Source organism: Anser anser, assembly GCF_964211835.1.
Source record: "Anser anser genome assembly, chromosome: 1".
In the NCBI taxonomy this organism is placed as follows: domain Eukaryota; kingdom Metazoa; phylum Chordata; class Aves; order Anseriformes; family Anatidae; genus Anser; species Anser anser.
The window spans coordinates 83011999-83037540 of NC_139720.1; the positions used below are offsets into that span (position 1 = coordinate 83011999).

Here is a 25542-nt window from a genome sequence, read left to right on the forward strand (position 1 = left end):
CTCATCTGCACTTACTTGGTATTAAGTTGCTGAGTTAACAGAACAGTGTGTGTGTGTGTGTGTGTGTGTGTGTATACACAAAATCCAAGTCCACAAAGCAATGTTTTTCCATTTTCCATGTTTGCCATCTGGCTTCTTAGAAATCCCCCAAACCTAAACAGCTAGAAAACACAATTATCATAAAGGTAAACTAAGGGAAATTTTAATTTTAAAGCATGTTCTAGTATAGTTCAACATGCAAAAGATACAAAATTTATTGAAAGTTCACCTAAAAATTATCTAGTTATTTAATTAACTTCCACTTCACTGAGGCTGCTAATATTTATAGTACTCTCAGCAAGGAGCAATTTTAAAAATAAAATTTTAAAATAAAACCTGTAACTCCACTAAAATATTAACTTTTCACATCTGAACTTCAGATGCTTTATTCACTCGTATTCCACCTTCATGTATGTGGAGAATTACATAGTTTAATTATTACATATTTGCTCTGAGCTTATTCAGACGCAAATGTAAAGGCTCATATACAAGTCAGTCATACAGCTATCCCCATTCTAAGTCCAACCAGCAGCTAAGCTAACTCCTCAGCCACCCATAGTGCAACCAGATCCAGGTCAACAACTTCAGCTCTGGGGGAGAATACATTTGAAATGGAACACCTTTATACCCCTGCACCATTGCATCACTATTAAAGAGGGGGAAAAAAAGTGGAGTTTTCAGCAGTTTTCTCTAAGTTTGGGATTTCAAAGAGGAACAGCTTGATATTTAATTATTATTAACAATAACCAGAAAAATAAAACATTCTCTATACCCTTCAAAATTTAACATAGAGCAACAGACACTATATAAACAAATTATGAGATCAATGTTTATTGCACGCATATTTGCAAACTAAAATCAGTAATTATGGGGGCAATCACAGGCATACCATCTATCAGAGGAAATAACAGTACATAAGAATAGTTCAGGCCAAGATTGGTTCTGGACGTCTGTCAAAACCACCAACCAGTTCTGTAATAGTAATATGCAAATTCAGGTATTTAACATGCTCACATTTAACTGTTTCTGAAAAAAAAAAAAATACATTGTTCATTTTGACATCCATTTGCAGTAAATGAGTTTCATCAATTCCATTATGTGTTTTTAAAATGTTTCCTCCTTTCCCTCATTTTAACTATCTACAGTTAACATTTGGTTTTGTTTCCCTCAGGAGAAGACTAGTAAGATTTCATACTACAGCATGTTTTGGGATTTTTATGAAAGTAACAGAGGATCCTCTTCCCCCAGCTTTGCTCTATGCAATTCCTTACCTCCCAGCATCTCTACTCTCATGTGAGAGTAAGCTAAGACCTTAGGGACAATATCAGGCATTAAAAACATTGTGAATCAACACTGAAATTTTTCCTAAGTAGCTGTTCATTTTTTAAGCCTCTAAACTAATGAATTTATTCATTATACTTTACATTTCCTAGTTCCTCTGATCTAAACCTCTTTGGATAAATTAATAAAATTAAAAAACGTGAGAGTAGTGAAAGTGAAATTATTCCGGGTCCAAACCATTCTCTATCTTTGGTTCATTTCACGTAAGTCCTGCACTTTCATGGAGCGTGTCACCCCCCTTTCTCGGGGTGTCTATGCCCCCAGCCACCTGTTTCAGAGCTAATACTTGGCTGTCAAAGATAGAGCTCTGCTTCCACTTCAAAATGTCATCTTTTCCAACTCCAGCTAAGTTGAACCAAAACGGCCCATTAAACAACAATTACAATATTTAATGGTACTCACACAGATAAATAAACAGGACATTTTTATTTTTTTGTTTGTTTGTTTTTAAACAAATTAAGGAATGCTTCAAGCTTTTACGCACATGAATTTCAAGAGAAGAAAAATTAAGTTGATTGTTAGAAATATTATGTCATTTGATAGATTTCATATATCATAACAGTTTATTCCCTAAAGAATAGGCTAATACTTTGCCAAAAGACCTGCAGCAAGATGAGACTATATTGTACTAGACTGTAAATACAGTAAGCAAGAATGTATTGGGTGAGCTACTACATTAAATGCAGAAGTTTTCTTAAAGTCAGTTCAAACAAACTCTTTTTGGAAGATTTCCTTATAAACAAATTAACTTTTTAGTTCAGGCATTTAGAAAGAACAGATCTTCCATGCAGTCAGAATTTTGTTGCTCAAGTTTGGTTAGGCATTTGTTTCAAGTAGCTGAGCATAGTTTAATCCAGGTGAGGAACAGGTTCCTACTAGATGTCATTTACTTAGGCTAATATATCAGGTGAAAATAGGGAACATCAGCAGGTGAGATTTTAAAAGTTTAATCGATCACTGTGTTAAAGTCGAAACTACAAACATACATGAAAGGCACAAATATTGTAGAGGAACATGGAAGTCACTAAAATAACAAAATCTGTAGGAATCCTGTGACTTTTGCTACATATACCAAATAGATAGTTGTACGCTGACAGCAGCCTGACCTAGCCATGCATGCTGTCCTGCCAGGGAGATGAGATTGACATCTTCAGCTGTGTATTCCCTCTCCTTTAACAACGGCTTTCAGCTCTGGTAAAGATCTGTTTAAATATGTTAGCCTAAATATAGGCCAAGTAAAAGCTAGATTATAGTCTTTCCTTAACTGAGTTTTGTCCAACTAATTCCATATAGTTTAAATAGCATAAGTTTATTTGAGGTTTTCTCGAAACAGATCGTCTTAGACAGAACTGGGTTAGACAGCAGCTAAACATGAGGTTATGCTGCACATCAGAGTGGGGCTGTAATAACTGTAGGAAGGACAGAAACAAAACAGCTGGGACTGAAACCTCTTAATTTGGATTAACTGTAGCCAAGAGCACATCTGACCTAATTTGACAGAAAAACAGTTAGCTTCCCTCTCAGCCAGCTCCCAACTTCTGTGGGGTCACGTGTATGGAGGAAAGAGATTAGGTTATCTCCTGGTTCCTACCTTCTGAGCAACACAGCAAAGAGATGAATTACCTGCCTATGGGAGTCTAGTACTTCAGAAGCTGGGGTCTGGAGAAGTAAATTCCACAGTACAGGAAGTTTCCTAACATAAAAAATCTCTTTCCAGGAGACTTCCAAAGAGTAAGCATCTGAATAGGAAGTCTTTTTCTAAGACTTTTTTTCTTTTTTTGAGCGTATATAATCTTTCAGGTATTTAATTACCCATTATATTATGCAACTATAATATGGATTACACTGCTTTTGAGTTCCTACAGTGTTGTGACAGAGATGTAGCAACCCAGACCCGTGGGAGGCTAGAACCCCTCCTCTGCTACTGGCGGGTTTCCTCTGCAATCTTAACTCGGTGAGCACACATCCAGGTTGAGCTATCTCACAAAACTAATACATCACATGCCCTTTCAAACTAGACCCATGTTATTCATTTTAGATTAAGAGAGACTCATTCACATTAACATCTATACTGTCATCTTCTCATTGATGACAATGTCTGCCGGATGTTCTTAGTGAAACTGTAAATTGTGTGGCCCCACGGTCCATTTCCCCTGTGAAACTACACAAACTGCTTTCTTGTCTGCGCACAAAATGAGCTGTGGCACAGCATCACAAAATCTACAACAATAGAGTGGTTTAGTCTGCATCTGAACTGAAAAACCAAAGAGAGACTCTCAAACCAAGCAGTAAACAGCTTTGGACCCCAACCTTGACTCTGCTCAGACTGTTGGCTTTGGTGTAAAGCACCACTACTGCAAACCAGTGGGAAGCACTTCAAGTGCCATGTCAAAGGTAACTATCCCATGGAGACCAGCGCAGAGAGACCCCGCTGCTGGTACTTGCTGCCTCGGCCTGCCCAAGTGTCCACAACAGGAATTCAACAGCACAACACACCTGTCCCTCCCAGCCCGTTCAGCTCTTCCTGCCCTCTTTCTGTATGCTTACTCTTAGGCTAGGTTGTAAATTCTTCTGATCCTCTGAACACTGGATGGAATTCTGTGGTCAGTACAAAAAAGTCTATGAAAAAGTATAAAAATACTATTTTAGGAAAAAACATATTTTAATACATTAGAAAAAAGCTAGCCACATGATTTTCATTTTCTCACTAAATAATCACCTCAGTGGTAAGAATAGAAGCAATTCAGTTAGTCAAATCATTATATAAAAACAATAAAGTAAATAAAAATAAGCCAATTAAAGATGTTATGAACAGGATAAAGTAGACTTTCTCCTTGTAATATGTGCTTCGTGCAACTCCAGGAAAGATTATAATTTCAGGGTTTATAATACTATATAGGAAATTGATGTAATGACCTTTAATTAAAAAAATGTTTTAATCTGGGTTCCTTTTCCTCTGTTGCCTGGAATAACATAGGCAGGCATAATATACTCATAAGTGGTTTATACTTGGTTTATACTTTCCTTTTTTTTTTTTTTTAATATTCATTATAAGACCTTAATTAAATAAAAGTCTTTACACTCATTCTAAATCAATAGAAAAAGTAAAGTAGGCTCACATTGCATTTACTGAAGTTTTATATTTTCTTTTACATAACTATGCACGCGAAAAAAATCCACTAACAAAAATCTGAGAGAATACAACTTAAAAAAATGACCTACTTTAGATCAATATTGACTTTCCTCGGCACATATTTTGCATTCCCTTCAAGGTAAGAAACTATTGAAGTAAGCTATGACCAACACCTAAAAGAAATGCTTTATTGCAGCAGGTTTATGACAACCTGAAATCTATTACTTTCCCCTCTAAATTCAGACACAGTTAGCTTGGCATTGACATTACTTTGAACTCTCTGTACATGATTAAAAGCTTGACAGGCTTTGAGAGGAGGGGGGATGGACTAGATGTTCTCCAGAGGTCCCTTCCAACCACAATGATTCTGATTCTATTTTAGAAAAAAAGTCTGCTACATTTACATCTTTAAATACTCCTACTAGTAAAAGCATTTCTTGGTTTATTTTCTAATTCAATTTCTACTCCTATTTAATAAAACTTGCAACACAAGACTTTCATGCAGACTAGAGGACAAAATATCCAACAATATTCGCAAAGGCAATAAACATACAAGGCCACTTTACAGAAACTGTAACAAATCATGTCCTCTAGCAAGTTGTAGAGCAAGCCTCTGTAAAAGCCTCAGTGAGACCATTTGCTTATTTTAAGTACAAACAAATTTAAAATACAAGCTCCTCTTAAAATACAATTTATGATTCATCTTTATTTTATTTTTTTTTAAGGTCCTAACATGTTGCTGGCTGTATACAAAAATTGACATACTTCAAAAAAGTATCTGAACTCTCGAATTCTGAAAAATAATAATCAAGGAAGATCACCTCTCACTAGAGAACCAATTTTCCTCCTGAGAATATCCAGCATCTCAAAAATCCTGCAAAAGTTAGGTCTGTTTCTGATTTTTTTTTTCCCTCATTTATTTTCTTAAATTTGATCACTGCCTAAAATGAACTGGGAAGTTAATGGTTGCAAATGAAAAGATAAATATTACTTCAAAAAGTCAGCAACATGTTTTACATTTCTTAACTTGAAATTCCTGCTCATTCTCAAAAGCACTAATCTCAGCATATTCAAGAAATTAATGTGAAACTCTACTTAATCTTTCAATTTCAGGACTTTAACATCTCTTTTTAGAATAATTTCTCTTACTAGAAATAATATACATTTCAATATGCTTTTCTTTTTATGTTGAGGAAATACAGGCAGACAAAACAATGATTGTCTTTGTTAAACCAGAGTCTTTTTCCTTTACTTTACATACTCTAAACACTGAGATTACAAGAAAGTAATATTATATATATATATATATATAAAAGCACCATTTCTAGAAGTTTGCTACATCAATATACTACTGTGTCACACTGTGCTATAATTCTGACCAAAATTTCCAGAGCTTTAATTTTAAGGACAATTACAATATTTGCAAACAGGGATATAAATATATATTTATTCATTTACCTAAGTAATCTACGCAATCAAATAACATTTGAATTTTTCTTTTAAAAATATCAGAAAGAAGCATGAAGAAAGTTATCCACGGGGAAAACAAAACAAAACAAAACAAAACACTAGTTTGTTTTTAACTGACTGCTGTGGTTTTGCAGGTTGACCAGACTTACTGTACTTTTGCAGATAAAACACCAATTGTTTGTATTATTTTTTACTTATTTATTTACAATCTCCCCAAATTAAGTCCATTTCCTACTTCAGACTAATTTCTGCATTACTACTTGACAGTTACCGGAACTACCAGTTTTGATCTAACCAGGTAACATTAAGCAGTAATGCACTAGAAGGAAGCACTAAAAAGGCAAACCTTAACTGTACCTGCAACAAGAAGAACCAAGTCTTTTCTGAACTTTTCCAGTAACTAGGATTTCAAGTGGAGTTCATCCAAAACTTGAATCACTTCACTCTGGAAACAAAAATGTTTTCCTACCTTCCTCAGTTGTTACCAATTTCAGTGTAGAATACTTACAAAACGTGGCCTATACATATGATTCACATAGACTTACTATTCTTTAATTCTGAAACTTCCTTCTTGTTTCTACCAAATTTTGAAAAGATTTTGTTTGGAATGAAACCCAAACATTCACTGAAAATGTTTTACTGAAATTTTGCTTAAAACCTAAATTTAGCAACATTATAATGTTAATCTGCAAATCTAAGCCAACCTGCTGTATTAGTATGATCAACTTGTCTCAAACACTTGTAAACAAACACCTAATTGGCACTTTTTCCTCGAAGTACTTGATAAAGCACTGCCTTTGTATAGAGGTCCTATACAAAAATATTCCTATATGGCCATAAAGTCTCTTTAGATACATATTCTACTGAGACCCTACTAGAAAAGCCATACTAGTTCATGGCCACAAAGCAAACTAATCCAAGTCCAGAGTACAGGGTGGTTTCCCGGTCTCCACACACTCACACAATTCCTTTACCTGTCTTTGTTTTGTAAGACCCTTGCAGTACTGTCTGTTATAAAGCCTGAAGATATGATATAGTACGTAATAACCTATGAGTTCACTTCCAGTAGGTATATCTGCCCCTTAATGAAACTGTCTGTCAACATGCCACATAATAGTTATGGCTGCAGCCTACCCAGAGCAACCAACAACCCACAGGCCTGATACAACTCAACTTTAGTAATTACTGTGATCTTGTCAGTGTATTCTATGGCCAAACATGGAGCAGTTTGGTTAACCTTTGTTGTAGACACAGCATTCATCCCTAGTTCATTTGTCTTGATTTCTTTCACAAATATTCCTGATTAAACTAACACCTAGTCTGCAGCCTTTGTACCAGTCTATTTATACAGATCAACTTCAATATAGGTCACTTTATGTGGAGATAAACCCCAGTTTAGGAAAGAAGCATCTGTAATCAAAGAAAAATAGAAAATGAAAATGATTTTAAAGATGGACAAGTTTCGTGACATACCCAGGCCTTCCAAGGACAAATGAAAAATATTAAGTATTTAAGAGCTCTTTTACTGGAAGCATGACCAAGGCTAAAGTAAAAGCTCTCTACAGAAAGCCATGGATAAAAGGTAAGTATTCTCCCCATCGTTAAAATAAATAAAAATCTTTCACATTAGCGTTTCTCATCCTTAAATAAAGATGAAAAATTCACTGTATTTCTGGTCCTGCCTACCAGGGAAATAAGCAAACAACTGAAAAGCTATTGGATTTCCCTATTAAAAAGAACCTCTCTCTGCTCACTAGCAGAGGAACACGTCTATGTCACCAAAAGACTGCACGCAAATCAATTTTGTCCACAACTATGGTCCTTTTGTACTTAGTCTTGAACTAGAATTCAGATACATGAAAGAGCAAAATTCCCTGCTTCCTTAACATTTTCATAAACTGCAATGGTTAAATGATAGCCAAAGAAAACTATTCATATTACACTCCTTCCATAATCTTCCTGTGCATTACTACTTCCATGTAGAGCTGAAGGAAACTGACCTCTGCTTCACTGCTGAACAACTTTCCCCAGGACAGACACTGTCACTGGTAAATAAATAGCTAGAGAGATTATGAAATGTATCATGGATAGATATTAATCCACAAATACTGTAAGAGAACAGAAGCCTGAAAGAGATGTCCCAGTTCCAAGACAGCAAAAAAATTATGAAGAAAATTCAAATAAAAAAAAAATATCCCTGTAAACAATGTCAATTTAACCTTCACTGGAATAAGAAGCCCCTTTCAATTTCCATGACACCCTTACTAGTTCTATATCACTAGTTCTATTTATAAGCTGCATGAGAGATAATTGTATTTATTAACAAGTCTTATTTCACTTCACCTGTAATTTTTACCATTGAACAAAGCTGCAAGGGAAACAATAATGCTCTAATGGAAACCTTTCACTACAAATTATTTTGAAGTTTTATTGACTAATGTTTTTCTAAACAAATTAACAAAGCACGCTTAGAAAACATTCATGTATTTTGGCCATTTTAATTATCACTGAAATCACATGCTTAACAAGGTTTAGAAAAAAAGTTATTGCTTTTACCAAAAAAAAATGATTCAACCTTTGATAGTTTGTTTCTATCATGAAGAAACAATTATCTTACCATCATGGTAAAGCTTACTTCCCCCCACCATAAAAACCACATCTGCCAGCATTAACTTTATTTCCCTCCATAAAAGGGTGAGGGCTTTCAGACAGCATTTTCCAAGGTATTTTGGATAAAATTCTTTTTCAAGTAAACCTAAAGAGTACTTCTTAACTTGTAATTAGCCCCAGTATAGCACTAGTCCTCCTTGATTCTTCTTGTAAAACCATTCTCCTTTCCAAGCACATATTGGACTTCCTCAAGAAGGTAAAACCTAACATTTTCCAATCAGCGTCTTAAAAAAAAATAGTTGCAAAGCCTTCCATAACTTTTTATAGCAGCCATGTTACTTTCTTTATGGATGATATAGTAAATTAGGATAAAAATAAATTCACATGCTCATAAAGGATCTTTATTGCATGAAATAATTGAAAATACATTTTGCATTTTTAAGGCAGAGTTTTTTCTGTGTATTAAAACAGCTTTGATCAAGATGTCTGAATATATTTGTCCAGAATTTTTATTTCAAGTATATATGATATATATGAAATTCATGTAATACACATACTTAGGCTTCAATGAACAATTTATTTTTAATCAAGATGCTAGTATACATTTTATTTACAGCATCAGTAGAAGTAAACGAGGGCATGTTACCTGAAGTAAAAATATGCATTACTTACAAAATTGTATCTATTTGAGCACTGCCATGCCTTAATGTGCCATTCACTTAATTTGTTTCCACTTGCAATTAAAAAAAAAGCAATGTAATTTGTTCCAAATTTTGACACACTGCTATGCTTATATAATAAACTACCTGGAGAGCCTGTGATTATTTATTCCTATTATACATACATATTTCAGATATGCTTTCTACTCATCAACCAGAAGAGTCTCCAATACATCTGTAGTAGGAACAGTCAGATAAAAATAATCAGGCATTAGACACAGTGAGCCATATGTTGCAACAAGTCATCTTAACCGAAGTAATACATTTCAAGAGAATTTTTTTTTTCTCCAAATCATTTGAAGTAGACAAAAAAATCACATCATTAAGGTCAGCAATAAAGAGATCATCACTCTGAATTTACCTTCTTTAAATCCTATACACAACACAATTCACGATCAACAACATATAACAGTAGGAAAAATCTTACTGAGTTACTGAATTACAGAGGTCTTCAACACAGTTTACAAAGCAAATCTTTAGAAGTAGTAGATGGACAAAATTTGACCTAGCTTAGATATGCTGACAACAGCTTTCTTGGTTTGCTGTGCGACCGCCTCTCAAGAGGCCACACGAGCTCCAACGCTGCAGCTGCAAGGCTGCCCAAGTCCAATTTGTACATTCTGAAGACTATTAAAGGCCTAAGATGCAGAATAAAAGACTGCAGATAGAAGAAATAAGATCATCAGGCCAGAAGACAGCTACACTTTGAAGGAGTCTGAGAAAACAACATGCAGGGATGGGGCATGAGGGGGAGGCAAGGTGAGGGAGGAGGCAGGTAGCCCTGAGGGACTCTCTGGGCAGAGCGAGCTTCATTTTCCTACAAAGGTCCAGCTAGCAGACTGGACCTAGTTGAGTGCCCATAGGCAGAGGTGGATGAGGAATGAGAGATTTATTTTTCCTGTGCTGTGCACACATCAAAACACACGTGCTTTTGCATGAAATCTGCTAAGCAAGGCTGTACTGTGTAACCAGCTACTTCTGTCCGTTTCCTGCTCTTCTGGTGGTCTGCAGATTTACAAGATGCCATCGAAATGAATTACAAGCAGAGACAGTAATTAAAGTCTGGTGAACAGTTAATGTTTTCCAATGTACACCACATGAATTCGAACTTTCTATTATCCTCTTTAACGGTGAGAATGAAGATACTGCATAGGGCCCTGTCCCATCTTCCTTATCATCAGCTCGCTTCTGATATAGGAATGCTTCAAGAAAACATGGGGAAAAAATCAACTAAAAACACGTATCTCCTGATTTCATTTTTCCTAGAGGGAAAAAAGCAAATTAAGAACTACTATGGTTTTCTGACAAATTGTGCTTCTGAAGTTTCAACTGCAGTTCTCATCTGCCCTTTCTCCTTCTCTTGGATTCACTAATTTGTGTACTATTTGAATAAACATGCATCTCCTCAGAACACAAATGTTACTTAGGAAGCAGAAACAGTCTGAACAGCAAACTGCATACTTACTTTCTCCTCCTGTAACATTCTTTACTGTGTTCTTAACTGAAGAATACGTGACAGTAATGAAATAAACTTCAGTGTTGCTTGAGGCTCCCAGAGCAACATGAAAGTTCACGTGCATCAGAATTTGCAGTATGTTTTACTTACTGATTTACTTCACAGGCACAAAACTGCTCAGATTTTCTTCAGTGTTTTAACTGTAGTCAGGGTAATAATGCACATATGTAACTTCTGAGACAGAACCTCTCTATCTACTTTCATATAACACCTTCATAGTACAAGTATCTTTAACCTCTAATTAAGTTGCATCTTTATAGTTGCTTTGATAAAACTATACTAGGTTGAGCAGAAGTCTCACGTGTATCAAGCTTTTCAAATTTGGAATTATCTGTGCAGTTTCTCTGAACCCACTCCAAATTTTCCATGACTTGTGTGTGTGTAGATGCAGTATTGTAGTAACAGTCACACTGATTCACCTTTATTTCACCTCCCTGCTCATATTTTCCAGTATAACTTTGAAAAATCTTGACTGCCTAGCATGAATACAGATCTTTCTCAACATCATTCTGTTCCAGAATACTGTCCCATAAACTTATGATACAGTTATGAAAACAATGTATGTTTCGGTGCCATGTAATGTGGCATTTGAATACAATAAAATATACTTGCCAAGCCATTCAGTTCAAATATGGAAGGTGGATTCTACCTTACTACTATTTATCTGCCAACTTTAGCCATACCTGCAAATCTTGCAAGCTGTGACTAATGATTACTGGGTAAATCCAATCTATGTACCTCTACTTTAGTAACTCTAAGTGTATTTATTATTTCTGCTTTTTTGTGTGTGCATGCAAAGAGGAAAATGCTCAGTTCTTGTTTCCTTCTATAAGCTATAGTCAGATAATTCAAAGAAAATTAAATCTGTTTTTCCACCATCAGTTTATACTGCTTTCTGATGGACAACCTCCCCTCATGCTCATCTAATCTCCCATAAACACTGGTTTAAATCAAGTTTCTTCTTTGCCATAATTGAAGTCAGGAAGAGATTAAACTTGCTTTCTTCTTTCCAGTAACAAAATATTTAAATGATGACAGCATACTGAAAAAACAAACCCAGGGACTGTGGCTGCTAATTACTGCTCCCATTTTCTATCCTCTTAACTTTGAAGCTCTGCATCTATTCCATGACATACAGCAGAAATATGCATGAGTTGTGAGTCTCCCTCTAGAAGGGGGAAAACTAATTGACAGCCCGAAGGCTGAATCCAGCCCCGCAAGACAGTGTACTTGACTCCCACAATGGCCTGGAGCAAGACTGCACATCCTGTACTGTGCTAACAATTTGCTTAGCCCACAGGAGAGCAGGAAAGAAAGAAAATGGAGTAAGGACAAGTAAAGGGTGGGGAAGGGTAATAGAGTGGTTTGATGGCTGACCGGCTGAAAAAGGAAGTGGAACAGCTTCAGCACTTTCCCACCTTGTCCAGTTGCTTATCCAGAGAGCAGCCAGCACAAAACTAAGCCAAGTCAAGCCGAGTGCAGGCTGGGTCATTCACAGGATTTGCCCCAGACTGGGCTAAACCAGAGGGATAGACTCCCGCCACGGTGACTTCCACAACTACACTAGGCTCCAAAGTCAACCCACCTTTTATAACAGGCTTTTCAGAAGTAGCTTTACTAGGTCTGCTTAGGGCAGACCAAGAGTGAACCAGTACTCCAACCACCCCTCCAAGCAAGATGAGAGGAAGACAGCATCATTCCTGTACAGGACCTAAAATCTCTCCTAACAGAGGTCGTTATCCTGGAGCAGTGAGCTGGGCTGGATGTTCCTGGCCTGGACACTAAGTCCCCTTCTTCCCATCCACTGTGTATTAAAGCAAAGGGTCTACATTTGACCCTTAAAAGTTCTTCTTGCACACATGTGAAATTAAAATCCACACCAATTTGTTTCTGCAAGAGCAGTCCCAAGTTCAGCAGAAACGCACTAAAATGAAGTTATGAAAACAAGCATTTCTGTACCAAACTCTCTAGTGCATTTTGTAGCAGCTAGGTATTATTCAGCTCTCCCTTTTGCAGCCTTCCCACTGTAGACAATGGAGGGTTAAATATACAATCATCTTGATATATTCATCTGATCCATGAGCAGCTGGCAGGAAAAGAAAAAAAAAGGGGGCCCATAACCATAAGGAACCAGCAATCTAGGGTCTAGAGAAATAAATCCATAGAAGGAAAACTGAAAATTACAAGTTAGAGAACTAAATTTATATCCCAGCACCACCCAAAAGGGATAATTGTGGAACATTTCAAAGGACTTTGAAAGTTATTTGCAATTAGTGCTAAAAATAGCTATGAAACATTTCAAATAGTCTTGAAAGCCTAGTGATAAAGAGTGGTCTTGTGAGCAGGAAATGCAACAGCAAGTCCCCACATCTCCCCACAATTGACAGACATCTTTGTGACCTTCCAAGACCGGTATTTGATTTCTTCCTGTCTCAGATTTTTTATCTGTAGAACAGCAATAGTATGACCTCATTACTACCCAAGTACAAGCATATCTAAACACTTATAAAATGCTTTAAAAAGTCATAAAAAAAAGGTCACAAAGCAATAGAAAGATACCCATTTCAAAGTATATGCATTGATACTCTTTTTTTTCTGTACAGGGTAATTTACTAAAATAAGACTATGATTTTACTTTAAACCCAAAATAGTTGCAAAATTTTTCAAGTTGAAAAAAAAGTTCAATTTTAAAATGCTGAAACAACTTGAAGAGCCTATCCTTCCACCTTTTATTAACATCACTGGACTGGTTCAGCCCATTATTAATGAATAAAGGTACATACCATAGAGATTTTGATTATTTTTATTTTAGTACAAATTCCGTGATGACAGTTTTGTTTATTTCATTATCTGCTTCTTTAATTATTATTAATATACTTACTGTGTATCTTACTTTGTTGAGAGACTTTGCCATCATATGACATAGCTTTTCAAAAAAGCTGCTGGGTGCCTATTTATCAAAGGACAGTCCTTTCCATTGTATTACAATTTATGTTTACTCAGAAAGTGGTACATAGATGTTTTGAAGCAAATTCAGCTAATTAACCAAAAACGTAGTAGTTATACAGAACAGTCCAGAAGAAGACATTTTTATAAAATATCTTAGAAAAGTTACATTATCAGTGGAGCCCTTCCTGTTTTAGAACCTTACTACAGACTGCACTGAAGAACTAATTCCAATAATAAAACAGGAGCCAAACAAATTATCTTCAGATAAAGATGTCTATGAGGCAGACTCACTAGTATCCAATGAAAAATTTAAGGGCAGCAAGGTATTCAAGGAATCCACTTAATTATTGCCATCTTGCTCTTGTGGCATTTTTAGTCTGCATATTCTATATACTTTAGAATGAAAAAGAGAGTCGTTTTTGACGACAGATGAAAACCTGAAAGCTTTTAAGTTTCTATACACTCTATCTGTGGTATAATTGCTAAGTAAGGATAAGGTACTGAGCTGAATACCAGACTTAGAACAGTTTCAGCCACTAAACTCTTTACTTGGAAGAGCTGAGGAACAGAAGTAACCAAAAATGCCCTTACATCTGGAAATGGTTACAGAAACCAAAATGGTAAGTGTGTACAAAACAGTACAATCACATACATCCTTAAGACTTTTTTTTTTTTAAGAGCATGGGTTGGAAAATGAATTTAACGTAGTGTTTTTTCCACTTTGTTATGAAGATTTAGAACTGAATCATAGCACCCAAGTAGGTAAAATATTAAATTTCAGTCAAGACAGATCTAGTGAACTGCTCCCCTCCAATCAATTTTGATAGCATAGAAGCACAAAGAAGCTCAGTTTAGAGAGTCCACATGTGTTTAATCTTTGATTAATTGAACAAAAAGTAAGTGCCTCCAGCCGTATTTCTTTTAATCACAGGAAAGATATCTTTTCAGTTGCTTTGCTAGTAAGAGAGAGTCAGCAGATGTCTGTCTGGTCTGAAGGGAATTTCTCCTTCTCGGGAGAAAACAGTTTAAATAGAAGAGGAACAGCCATATGCTGACTATGCACAGCTTAACAGATGACGTAGAGAGCCATCCACTTCCACAGGGAGTAGAACAGGGCAGTCTTCAAATTAAATTTCTTTCAAATTCAAAGCAATCATCTGAAATCAATTTACATACAGGATCCAACTCAGACAGTTCTCATCAAAACAGCTCACAGACACAAAGATGCAAATCCATCTTTGTCAGCAGCCTGATTTTTAAGAAAGGTTTCAGTGTGCTGGCAGTAAAATAATAATAATAATAATTTCTTCAAAATTTTAAATACAGCTGATACCTTTGTTTCCTGGAGGAGGAGGATTCAAAATAATAACAACAATGAAATCTCATCCATATGAAGTATTTGGCAAAGGTTCTATATGCATACACTAAAGGGTATTGACACAATGCAAATTTTTCTCCAAATTTAGCTCAGGAGCAGGTGTTTCAGTACTTCAGGAAAACATGCAGGATTAGAGAAAAAAAAAAAAGCATCCAAACAAGCAATGCATGAGAATTACCAGACAGCATTGTGTTTGCCTGACTTTATACTTTGACTGTATTATCATCTAGGAAATGTAAACACGAATAAAAAGAGAAATGATCATCTTCACTTCATTTAGTTATACCAAGGTGACTTTGGGGGAAAAAAAAAAGTCAGAGTTTAAAGCAGAAACTGGCAAAGAAAAGGAATTAGAGATCTATTGGTTTAAAAGGGCATATCAAAATCCCCTTGGAATAGCAGAAGCCCACCAACCAGACAAAAACTGAGAAGACAGACAGCGATCCCAACCCATTTGATAATCTCCACCACAGAGCTCCACCAAACTCTGCTTCAGGTGCTGTCTTTCACGGCCCACGGAGCGTAGGAGTTTGAGACCTGCCGAGGGGCACCTCACCAAGCGCTTTGGGAGAGGAGGAGTCTGCAGCAGAGACTGAAAACAGGCCGTGGGACTAAGACCTCTGTTTCCTTCTTTATGTAACTCGGATGACTCCCTTTATTGATGCTTCTAGTCAATGTTAATCTGAATTGTTTTCCACATGCTTCTGAACAGCAACAGATCTAAGAACAGCTTTAGTCAACTATGTTGATTGGATTCAGGAAAGTGACTTATACATCTATCTCAGGTTCATGCTTGAGAAGTTAGAGCCCTTTAAACTCCACCATTTATACATTTTTTTTGTTCACTCAGACTGATGAGTCTACTGCAAGGCATATCTTCCACTTGTAAGAACCGACTTCTCCAGTTTTGCTTTGAGGTTTCAGATAACCTTCTACCCATCCCACGGAAAGACTGTCACTACATTCTTTGATCTATGGATTTGCTGCAATGCACTGCAATTTCTGGCAAGACTACAAAACAATTTATTTGATCATCCATCCCATCATGGTCACCATATTATCCTAAATTACTCATCTGCTTAAAAATAATCTGTACAGTCACAGTATTATAACTTATCAAGAGCTTTGTCAGATAAAAGTAACCTAAACTCCTCTCTTCCACGTAGCTTCTAAAACACTAAGAACAGCCTTCCCCGGTCAGACAAAGGGCTCACTTGGCCCATTACTTTTTTGCCCTGACCTTGGCAGGAGTAGATAGATGCACTGAACAGGTGTCTTACTGCTCTGTTTTCACAGTAGTTCTAAGACTCATACGTATGAGTATCTAGAAAAAACTTCCATTCCTTGTATCCATATCATTATACCCAATAACAATACCATTGATATGTGAACTGTCTTGACAATGCCATTAGTTATAATTCAAGTTTACTGAGGACACGTGTCAACATAAGTCCTCTTAGTCTGTTTCCAAAATACATTGAAGCTTAGCATTTCACATCTAGTGGGAAAGATATGAACAGTATGGGCTTCCAAATATCTGCACAGAACAACCAAAATCATAAGACAATGATCTTATGTATGCACATTATACAACCTTCAGATCTTTAAAGTTTATTTATATGTTCCCAGATAAAAGTTGTCTTTAGGTAACACACGTACAATTTTCCTTAAATTAAAGACTTATACATAACTTCAGAATGTAGTTATACCATGCCGACTGTGTCAGTTTGGATACATATTTTAAGTCGTTGCATCTTCAGTCAAGCATTTCTTTTAAAAAAAAAAAAAATCTGTATCCTGTTTTATTCCTCAATACATAAATTGAACTTGCTCCCCCTGTACAGAATGAACATCCAATTACTCTGGTAAGGAACATCCCTTATTTTATTCTTTTATTTCATGAGTATTGGCAGGACGGAATCATCAAAAATTCACCAAGTAATATCAAAAAAAATGTAACAGTTCTTTTTTTTTCTCTCCCCCATGACCCAAGGGTGGACTATGGCCTGAAGAAACCTAGTCCTGAACAAAACCATAAATGAAAACAAAACCATAAATGAAAAACTCAAAAAAAATCCCCCTAAAACACAGAACTTCCATGGTATCTCAAAACTAATTACACACTAAAAACAAAATCATCCACAACTTAGACAAAACTTTGCCAAATAAAATCATAAACAACATAAACAGCACGATTGACATACATAGCTTTCAATACGTCTTGCAAAGTACTCCATGTAGCATGTGAGTGCAGGAAATCAGCTCTTTCTAGCAGGGCCTTCTGTACCAGCCTGCTCTCAAACCAACCCATAGGTTCGGTAGCCTACAACCTGATGGTAGGCTCTCCTCCCAGGGTTACACTGTCCTTTGCCTGCAGCACACTCAATGTTGCTGCAAGTCAGGAGGAACCCCCAGAGTACACACACTGGAAGGAAAAACAAAGACTGGTCTGCTTTTGTCATGGCATGAATAGATGTATCACCATGGGAGTCCCAGACTACTAACTAGATCTGAGCTATCTTCACTCTACAAGTGTTTGTTTTGGATCCCACGTAACAGATTCGATCTCAAACAATCGGCATGGAAGCAACCTATAAAGCCATAGGAGTATTAATTTATACACAGCTTGCACACACAAACTATTTCTATTATCGCTGGAATGGAAACAATTTTAAATATATTAATATTTCTAGAACTGTGGTTTGAATTGCTGTATATAGTCAAAGTATTGGTAACTATGTATGGTTTCTTTATCAAGCACTAAATGGAAGCCATAGCCTGCCCCACTGCATGTGCCTATTGGCCCACTGCACAGATAATGTGAAGCAAACAAAATGGTCATGAGCCACAGCTGTGTTAATCTGTTATTTAATGAACTGATGGTAAGGACTACAGCTTTAATAGCAAAAATCCTATGACAAGTTAGGGACCCTCCCCTCCCCAGGACAGAGCAAGAAAGACCATTCTAAAACTAGCAGTAAATACCATAAGAAACGCTGAAATGTAGCCAACAAAAGCTGAGCTGGGGGTATTTTTTCATTTCTTTTGTGAGGTACAAATTGTAAAACAGCATACAAATATATCAAGTAATTAAAATCATTTTAGCATAGCTTTTAAGAACAAAATTCTTAAATTTTTGGTAAGATACATGAAAATATAGTAAATGAAGCAGCTGTTGGAAGCATAGAAAATATACCACCATTATCCAATACAGTCTTTTGTATAGTAGATCTGTTGATCATGCAAATAAACAGAAATGAAAAAAAATGATGGTTTGGTTAAAAAGGGCATATTTTTTCTCTCAGGCCATGGGTGTCTCAAATTATGGAAGTTCTGATATGCTTCCAAAATATTTTGTTCATTGTCTTGCAATTGAAAAGCAAGTAACCCATTGTTTGCTTGATTCTTTTAAAACAGCAGTGTCAGCACATTTGGGATTGTTTAAAACACAGAACATTTATAAAAATTAAGTGGTTTGAATTTTGACACTATGGCATTACTTTCAACTAATAATGCTAGCATTAAATCAGGGAGACCCGATCTTGCCTAAAATGAATGGGAAATGAGAAAAATTTCCAGCTAATTGAACAGCTCATATTCTGTATAACACAGCAAAATGAAGCACAGATAAGTCATTGCTGATCTTTGGATTCTGTAGCAACCTGTTTTTTTTCCGCCAAAGGAATTTCAGAACAACAGGGAATACTCCATTTTATCAACGTTGATTAATGATAATGCTGATGCAACCATCCTCTTCACAGGATGGTTATCTCTGTTTATGGGAATTCAAAGGAACTTAAAGTGGTTTTAACAGTAAGACACCTGCACTGACTGTATGCCATTCTTACTCCTGAATCACTTTAAAAGTACACCAACGCATTATTAGAACTCTAACAGTTACCTACTATATGCTGAAGATTATGTTACAAAGATGACAAAGCTGTATGTGAAAGAATCATGCCAAATTCCCTGGTCTTAACTCTAACTCTTCTCTAAACTCTCACTGTGAAAGAAGAAGAAATGGTCTAATTCAGTGGGAAGCAATGGATTTCATATCTTGGTTTCCTCAAGTAAAACCATTTTAGATTGATTCAGCCCCCTTCTCTGAAACTTGATGTGGGCCTTATGTGGATTGCTTGCGTGAAGATTAATTCTGTTCACAAAGAGAATGAACACAGAGACACAACATATTGGCTTCACGTTGGGATGGCCCAACTTGAAGACAATACAAAATTATGTCCTAATTGCACCCAGTAAAGGAGACCAACTTAATTCATTTTAATTCATAATCTCCTGAAATATTTTTTCTGTTTCCAATTTGAATCACAATTGAATATATATATATATTTAAATATGTCACTATTTTACCTTTAAACCATGTAATAGGACAGATGGGAATGTCAGGACAGCTGTGGAAGGCTCATGGAAGACCAATTTCTCTAACTGAACTATGATTATAATAGTAATTATAATACAATTAAATCTAAGAACAGCCACTATAATATTTAAGAATCCCTTTGCTGTTCTGTTGGAATTCCGTGTAGCCACACTTCCATGCCCTTTTTTGTTTCATATCACAAATCTCAAGTAGATGTACAGAGTAGAAATATGTATACAAAATATGAATATAAAACCTCTCTAATTCCTTAGGTAGGTTGAACAGGACAAGATTTCCTTATCTTTCAATCTGTGTCTTACAGGTGTGAGAAAACACAATCAGGAAAGTCTTTAAAATATGGGAGTTTTGTAAAGCATCTGCTATCCTCATTAGGTCTAACTCAGTATGTGACAACACCATTTTAGCAAAAAAAAAAGTGTAAGGTTCACTTCTCAAACATTCATGGATGTAATACTACTATGCTTAACAGACAGAGAAACAGAAACACAGAAATAGCATACAAATGCACACTAGGATCTAGAAGTCTGACAAGATGTTTCAAATAAGTTTAGTTTTTCCATGTCTTCTTCATGCTCAGGTCTCATTAGGAAAAACAGTCTTCCTAGAAATAACATTTAGTGGGATTTCCTAGTAGCACTAATAAATGCCTTCAATTACCAGGGGCTCAATGAAAGAAACAGAATAAACAAAGAGTAAAAATAAGAGTTCACATGCCTTTAAAAACTAGGTGGGGGACTTAAACTACATTAATATTCAATCTCTTAATGTTCTTCAACTGACTGTAATGCCAGAGGAAATAGATATACCCAAACTTTTATGAGTAGGCAAAAAAAATTGTTCTTGCTTTCCTCGAGTAGAGGTAACTACATTACAAAGAGTAGCACACTGACATGCAATTTTGACTTAGTTGTGCAGATATTTCTTCTAAATGACATTACATCTTTTGTTAAAATATGATTCAGATACAGTTTATAGTAATCCAGGCTTTCAATTCTTGCTACAGCTGCATAGTAAGAGTAAGGTAAATCTACCACTGATAAATCTTTTAATAAGCATTAGCAATACTACTGCTATGAAACCTTCTATGCCTCAAGCAACTTTTGTTAATGCCATGACTTGTGGTAAGCAACAGCATAGCTTCACCAAATTTTTTGAGATCCTCCCTTTGTCTGAAGCTTCTTTGGCTGAAGCAAAAAACAAAGGAAGGAAATAGAACTTTCTATTTAAATACCTTTCAATTGAAAGGAGCATGAGACAATTTCAGAAACATTCTTTGAACAGTTAGTTATGACAGTTTATTACTATTTGCTTTTTAATTTAGAATGAACAGTTAAATATTTCTGAAGGATCGATTTGATGAATCACTGTCCCACAGAAGCATATTTTAGGTAGCATGTTACAGTGAAGAAGCACTGTAAAGAAAAAAAATAAAAGAAAAAGAGCTTAATGAGATTCTCCTAAAGTTGAAATCCTTCTTCATTAATTTGAATGCCTATGTGCATATAAAAGTCACTTGTTTACCAGCAAGAGGTAATAGCTCATGAAACAAAGTCTGCAGATTTGTTCATTAATTTCAGCTGGGCTTAAAACAGTGCTGTACCATAGCAGTGATGGATGGCGCGTTCAGTAACTTTACCTAACACCATACATACAAGACCATATGACTTTTTGGAAAAAAGAAAAAAAAAAAATCAGATTTGACTTCTCACTGCAAGAAGGAAAGAAGGATACTACTGTTTTAGAATCATTGAGCAGACAGCTGTTGAGTCACATTTCGTGACTCTTTTTTTGTAATTATTATTTTCTTTAAGTCACAGCACAGTAAATATATAAACTGGGACTCTGCTGGGATCTAACAGACAAAGCATTTGGACTATTATCCAGTGTAAATTGATAATAACAGCTTATGTAGCGTAAAATACGCCGCTACTTAGGTTAGAGGTTACGTACATGTGTACTTACTTTACAAATACTTTTGCAAAAGCATTACTTTTGAGAAACAAGTCCATATGTCAATGGAAAAAAATTCAAGTGTTGCAATAAAACTTACTGTAGAACTTTCACGGCAAAAGTGGAAGAAATTTCTCTCAGAGAAACATGATTTAAAATAAGAGTTGAAGAAGCCACTGAGCAGCAAACAAAACAAACTTCATTTGCACTTGATTTTTCAAAAGATCCTCAAAAACTTTGGAGTGGAAAAAGAATGATGAATATATCCCTGCAAATATTGTTGCCTCTCTTGACATAGCTAAACTTCTACATAATGCTACAAAACACACATCCATGTGATTCACAGATATCATTTTCCTTAAAAAGGAGTAATGGGAGAAAAGTATAAAAGGAAAGCTATCACATGCCAATAACTGAATTTGATCTTGATCATATACATGCATTCATCAGACAATCTTGAAAGATTCAAGAATATGAAGCCCCTGCAGTCACCTTCCATTTTGCTGATGTACAACTTCACAGTTTTCAAAACATCTTTGGCTTCTCTGCTGTGAAAAATGACTTGACTCCCTCTTGTTTATGTGATAGCCAAAATTGTCTCAAGAACAGTTCCATTTTGTGCTCCCACCTGTAAAAGGTGACATTTATAGGGAGAATTACCTAGTTTAATTTTGACAGGGACATGCCCTTTATGACGTTTGTTAGGACCTTTCATAACTGTAGAATGTGTCACTTGTAGGTAGTAATCTGAAACCAGTTACATTCCTCAAAAACAAAACAGGCAGCTAATTTAAGTAGGTCTCCAGAGATCAAAGAGCCGAGTTCAGGAAGTCAAGAAGAGGGAGGCAAATGGACTTGTAGCAGGCTAAGTCTGTAAAGAATGACAGGCTGTTATCTGATTATCCCATCACACACCCTTTTTGTGCTACCATATTGAAGATTCATTCTACTGCAAATTAAGTTTGAACATACACAGTGAGCCTCCATGTCATAAATTATGTGGGAGTAACATTTCAAATAAAGATGAAACCAGTCAACTATAAAAAAAATCCCCAACCTAAACACGACTTACATCTCTTTACTTGACTTGTAATTTAGCTTTTTGCCGAGTTCATATTTATGCAAATTTAGATCCTTCCATTTATGAAGATCTTATACATTTAAATTACACAGAAAATGTCATTTAGTATCAAATTAAAAAGTGATTTTTCACATGCTGTGTAGCTTAGAATAGTTTTACATGTCTCTAAAGTGCGTGAGAAATTTTAATTCTTGAAATATTGGGTGGCTATCAGGGAAAACTACAGTCCCTGTAATATAATCAAATAGAATACAGTTCACGTGGGTTCAAGTACTGGTTGGGTAGATTTAAGAAAGATACCACTGTATCATACAGGATCATCTTGCTTTTAAAGCATTTTTGGGAGTTGGTACAGAGACAGCTTCAAGGAAATAACCACAGAAACTGAAGGAAATGCAACTTGAAAAAAAAAAAAAAAACAACATTATTGAGTATATAACAAATCCATGATGCCATAAGTAGATACATGGGATCTTCAAACATTTTGCAAAGGCCGCAAGAGGCAGAAACAGAATAAGAAAACTCTTTAAAAAAACTCTTACTTAACTTGATTTTCTGATTATTATAGATGGCATTTAAGTCTTGTTCAATACTATTAAGGACTATAGTGTCATGACTGAGATACACATCAGTGTAAGAAAATGCAGCATGCTTTGGATTAAATGACATGAACACCTCAGTCAAGTCGACAAAGAAAGTGACTTTTCTATTTCTGCTGAATAGAAAAAGGACAAAGCAGAGGGATTTTTTTTCTCAACTGCTACAATTTACTGGGGATTTTAGTGTCTTTTCCATTGTGGCTATCACATTTAAAGCTTTTATTTTATTTATTTTTAAGAGTTCCTTAAACACACATAGCTTCACTATAGGAGATAAAGCAGATTTTAATATTCTGTATTTGCTTAATTTTTGGTATGAGATCTCTCTACTTTTCTTGCTTTATAACTGCAGAATCAACGCACATCCTACTTAAAGAACACATTCACCTTGTTACACAGTCCACATAGAGAATGTATTGCCTATCTCAATGATGAGTGATGGAACTGCTTAGAAAATGAGCTTCACAAAGGAGTAAAGGACATGAAAATTTTTAGTATTTACCTAAATCAGAAGTCAAATTCACATGTCCATCAACCTAATTGAAATGGTTACTCTAATAGGTGACAGGAAAAAAAAAGTCATGCTAAATTCCCTATCACGTTATAAAATATAAAGTGGTAAAGACAGGAGTTGCTTCCTCTAGTGCTTTAACTGCTAAGCTCTCACAAAACATTTGTTTCCTATGTTTTTTGGTTAAACTTGCAGCAAAGCACAACCAAATGATTACTCTAAATGATATTCTGTATTTTGTAAATGGAAATAAATCTAACATATTTTTGAATGTTTAAAGGATTTCTAAAACTGCAATTGTATGTGACTACATGCGCAGAATTGTAAATGCTGTTATGTTCAAAACAGGTGTACTGAGAAGTTAATCAAAACAGCTTACTGATTTGTAACAATCCACTATGAATATAACTACATCTTATAACGATGACAGCATAGAAGCTATAAACCACAGATTTTGAATTTAACATAAATTTATCCCACCAACCTGCAACTCTTCTTGCTCCTCACCTCTTCTGTGCTATCTAAAATATTTCGGTGCTTTTGCAGTGCCACATCACCTTTTCCATCAAAATCATAACCTTTTCTGTTAAAATTCTTTGTCTATAATCTGCTGGTAAACAACTAAAATCATGTACTGTTATACTGTTACCAACCTACAAATCTTATTTCCAACTAAAGAGAGCAATTACTTTCCCTTGCAATGGTGTTGGTGTGTATTTTCTGACACTAGACCTCAAAATGAGAGCACTTTTGAACTGGACTAGCAATTTAACATTATACTACTGTTAGGTGGCACACATTTGAAAAGATACTCATTTTATTTTTGCCTTGTCTATTTGAAGATACTCATTTTATTTTTGCCTTTTAAGAGGCAGAGCCTCTTAAAGAAAAAAAAAAAAACTACTGGTCATATCAGTATTCTGTATGCAGACCTTGTCAGTAAGACTCTTACTGTAATCACATGAAGATGACTTAAGGCAGAGCTTACATACGCATCTAGTAACAGTGGAATTCATATGTGCAATCGTGTATCAACTACTGAAGTCTACCTCACGGACAATGCAGAAACACTACGTGTATTTCAGACATTACTTCTAGGCGCATCATAAACCACAGAGTATGAAATAAGCATGGCCACTGCTTTGCTGCACGGACAAAATGTTAAAACTCATTTAAGAATCAACAAGGACTGGTACAAAGTAAATAACAGCATCCAGATAAAATCAGAATCTCTTAAACATGGAGGCCCAGTAAAACACATGTACACCTACAACATACTGTATATAGCATTTTTAACTGATCAACAGATAGTTTAAAAAGGTTATACGTTTGCTGGATAAACATACTTCCAGTTAGCCAAGCACCAATTATTTTTATCGCTAAAGCAGTAACAAGGAAACAGCATGGTCATAGGTCTTAATCACATCCATTTAGTGTGTTATATGTGACGCTGGAGATCCTTCTGGTAGAAGCATTATGAAGTACTCTCTGAATGTGGGCAAGGCTAGGCAAAGGGCTCAAACAAACGAACAACTTTATAGCCCATTTCCTTCACCTCCTGTGGGAGTTAAGGTTTATCAGAAGGGCTGGATTTTCATAAGTCATACACCAACAGTGGCATCTACTTAGCTTGCCTAAAGGTTGACCGACAGCTCTGACTCCCAATATGAATTGTTTAGTCAGAGAGATCACTATTTTCAGAGAGTGATTGACCAAGTTCTGAACTGGCTCTTCAACAGAACAGATGAATCGCTATAGATTACACAGGAAGCCTAGAAAAGCAACTTAAGATAGATAACTAACTTCTGGATTGGAAGGTTTCCTCTCATACTTAACTATCCCAAAAC

The 25542-nt window shown here is 35.7% G+C and overlaps 1 protein-coding gene across 4 annotated transcripts in view; it reads right to left on the reverse strand.

Annotated features, from left to right (window-relative positions):
- Positions 1-25542, reverse strand: part of ROBO1 (roundabout guidance receptor 1) — a 697351-nt gene that overhangs the window by 253863 nt on the left and 417946 nt on the right. The gene's annotated exons all lie outside the window — the stretch shown is intronic.